Raw genomic sequence first — 3972 nt, 5'->3', positions numbered from 1 at the left:
AAATACTGAACAGCATTAAACACAAATTAACTGACAGAAATATTATATAAAAATGTACTGAATAAAACTTATTAAATATATAGTTGATTGTAATAAACAAAAAACTAAATTGGACTTTTAAAAATGATTTAAAATATTATAAATAACATACAACAGATTAAGCAAAATTCAATAATCACTGTAGAATATATTAAATTAATTTAACAAATACTAATTGGAAAAAATAGATATATAGTAGATTCTACTAAACTAAAAAAGTATTTAAAAATATACATAAAATGCGACAAAATAAGCAAAAACCAATAATCAAAACTTCTTTAATTATGTTGTTAATAGAGGAGGGGAGTTATTAGGCAGTTAACCAGGCTCATTTCCAATTAATATTGCCTAAACTCGAGTTCCAGACGATGTTGCCTCTAGGAGTATATTTAGTTTGCTTCTGGAAAATATTATGAATGTGGTTATTATTACATTCGTCAGTTTTAAATGTAATTTTGGGTTTATAGCAGACAGACGGTTATTGTAAATATTATTTTAAACAAGTTGAATTAGTAGGGTAACTTAGATAGACATGAACTGTTTATATGGCAGAATATTCCCCAAACTGTCGAAAAGTATTTGAAGATAATTAATATCGCAATTTAAGTATGATCAAAGTCCCTTTAAGGCAAGTCATTTCACTCGACGGCCATCTTTGAAACGCCTTTCGTGCAGCATGCTTAGGCATTCTGTTTGAATAAGGAAACATCAAATTCTCCAAAACTGCTTGCCAAAGCTTACGATTACATTTCATATTAGGAATAACCAATAAAATTAAACAACAAATGTCTCTTTAGTTTCATTTCTAAATGTTCGTATCACACAAAATCTGCAGAAACTCTCGTCTAGTCCTAGCCTCTCTGAGAATTATCATTCTGTATCGATCGCTGATTGGCTTCTGTACCAGAAGGCGGGGCTTCATTCGCTATATTGACAGTTAAACCAAAGAGCATATAAGTAGATATGTATAAATGAATAGATATGTATATATAAAAAAATATAAAAATATAAATAAATAGATATGTGTGTATATATATATATTCATGGTTTTATACAACATTTCACTCGTATACTTTTGAATGGGGGTAAAGTGTAACCAAAGAGCTTATTTATTTATATAAACATATCTATTTATTTATATATACATATCTATTTACTTATATTTTTATACTTAATATCTATTTACATATTTATAGATATATCTATGGTATAAAACTACAGTATTGCGTCATTTGTTTACGTTACTGCAGTGGTGTAACTATAGCAACTGTCAATCACATCAACAGCTTAATTCAAGTACTTTACCATCGTATGCTTCAAAATCACCGTGTTTACTATACATTTACCACAATATTTCTTTTCGCGTGAACTGGTATCTTCATTTAAGGCCTTAATCTCGTGTTCTTACCTAATTTTTGGAGATAAAAATTGTATTTAATAGTTTAAAGTTGTATTATTACCTGCTTTTCTTCTTCGTCGGTGTTTGACGGCAGTCTTCGGATTTCTCGCAGCTTGTGTATCAGCGCTTCTTTGTTCATGTCAAATATTAACAACAGAAATGAACTACAAACAGCAATATTGCAACAAATAAAATATAAAATGAGGAGTATAATACCTTGAGTGTATTCTAATTTCTGTATTTAATATATATATATGCGACTTCATATCGCTTGTTACATGTATCAATATTAATAACGTGTATTCATGTTTGCTGCCGTCAGTCTACAGCTGAAAACACTCCAGACTCTGATTTCAGCCTCAGCTGCAGGTCATACACATACTGATTACACACACACACACACTCTCTCTCTCACACACACTAAACTGTAATATCAGAGTCACGGCAGATCATCAGATATGAACCAGTGCAGCTGGGAAATAATCATCGGACATAATCAGAACAGCATTTATGTAGGTCTCGGCGCATACAGTGTCAGTGGGAGGAAGTTAGCAGAAGTTTGAAATACAGCAAATCAAATAATCTATAATAATATAATATAATAAAAAATAATTGAAGAAAAAAAATACATAGTAGATAAAAAAAAAAAAAATATATATATATATATATATATATATATATATAATAAATAAAATACAACACAACAGAATAAGATAAAATCAATAAAACTAATAAAAATATTAAATATATATTGTTTTTAATGAATTTAGAGGAAATGCGCCCTCCTGTGGTGAACTTCGCAAATTACAGAAAATCAATACTGTACAGCATTAAACACAAAACAACTGACAGAAAAATAATAATACAATATAATTTAAAGCAAATCAATTGAAGAAAAATCTTAAATATATAGTAAATTCTGGTAAACTAAATTAACTAAACAAAAATATACAAAATAATAGTATAAATAAAACACAAAAATAATAAGAAATATCTATTCATTGAATAAAAATATTAAATACTGAATAGATTTTAATAAATTTACAGAAAATGTAATATTGTACAGCATTAAACACAAAATAACTAACAGAAAAATAATATAATATAATATAGCTTAAAATATTATAACATAAGATTAAAAATAGTGAAATACCAAACATTTCAGAAACATTATTAAATATATAGTAAATTCTAGTAAACTAAATTAAACTAAAGTAAACAATATATTAAAAATATTATAAATAAAAATGCAATACGACAGAATAAGCAAAAATCAATTAATTGAATAAAAATATTACATATACAACGGCTTTTAGAGAATTTACAGGAAATGTAAACCCAGTAAACCCTCCTGTGGTGAAAATCGCGAACTACAGAAAATCTAATAATGTACAATAAACACAAAATCACTGACAGAAATATAATATAATAATATACATGTCTGTCTGTGAGAATCTGTGTGAGTGTTTCAGTGTGTGTGTGTGTGTGAGATAATGAGCTGACCTCAGATCAGCAGGGGGCTCATGATGCGGGAGTGAAGATCTTCTTCATCTTCATCAGAAACTCATCAACAACACAGAGGTCAAAGGTCAGAGGCAGTAAGCACACTAATGAGTGCACTAGCAGAAGTCAACGACCACACACACACACACACACACACACACACTCATCAACAAACAGCAGCTCCTCACAGGGCAGAAGGTGTTCAGGTTAAATGTCTGTTATTATTTGAAGGCATCATTAAAGTGTGTTTGTTGTTGTTGTTTTTAATGATCGACTCTTCTCTTGCTTAGAAAGAACACAAGTCAAGATCACTCATCAGGGTTCAGGTCAAACACTACATAGTAACCCTAACAATAATTAATACATCAATTAAATATGCAGAAATAATTTAAATACATGTAAAATGATTGAATCAATGATGAATTAATTTAGAAAATAAACTCAGGAACACATCGTATAGTTAATAATGTAAATTATAAACACATTCAGTGTTTCAGTTGTGTTTTACTACAGGAGGAAGAAAGAAACCTAAAAAAAAAGTCCTTTAAAAGTGAGAAAAATTAGTTTATTATCCTTGCTTTTGTGAATGAAGTCATTTATAAGTCGTGTATTGTTTTTTATTTATTTATTCCTGTGTGTTTTATGTGACTTTAACAGAAATTAAAACCTTATATTATTATTAATATTATTATTAGTAGTAGTATCATTATTATCATTATTATTATTAATATCATTATTATTAATATTTATTATTATTATCATTATTATTATTATTATCAATATTATTATTATCATTAATATTATTATTATCAATATTATTATCATTATTATTTTCAATATTATTATCATTATTATTATCATTAATATTATTATTATCATTATTATAATCATTATTACTATTAATATTATCATTATTATCATCATTATTATTATCATTATTATTATTAATATTATTATTATTAATATTATTATTAACATTATTACTACTATCATTATTATTATCATTATTATTATTAACATATTTATTATTA

The 3972-nt window shown here is 26.7% G+C and overlaps 1 protein-coding gene across 2 annotated transcripts in view; it reads right to left on the bottom strand.

Moving 5' to 3' along the window:
• Window positions 1-2989, bottom strand: part of gen1 (GEN1 Holliday junction 5' flap endonuclease) — a 25524-nt gene extending 22535 nt beyond the window's left edge. Inside the window, exons 1-2 of one of the 2 annotated variants that reach the window (XM_073946797.1) lie at window positions 2942-2989; window positions 1500-1567 (exon numbers count right to left, since the gene is read on the bottom strand). The gene's annotated coding sequence lies outside the window, so the exon portion shown is untranslated. Of the gene's footprint in view, window positions 1-1499; window positions 1568-1654; window positions 1868-2941 lie in introns of those variants that run through there. The other variant, XM_073946796.1, reaches the window with a different exon arrangement.
• Between the last annotated feature and the right edge of the window lie 983 nt (window positions 2990-3972).

This window comes from Danio rerio, chromosome 4 (genome assembly GCF_049306965.1).
Source record: "Danio rerio strain Tuebingen ecotype United States chromosome 4, GRCz12tu, whole genome shotgun sequence".
NCBI classification, from domain to species: Eukaryota; Metazoa; Chordata; class Actinopteri; order Cypriniformes; family Danionidae; genus Danio; species Danio rerio.
This window is presented reverse-complemented; position numbering and strand designations above follow the sequence as displayed.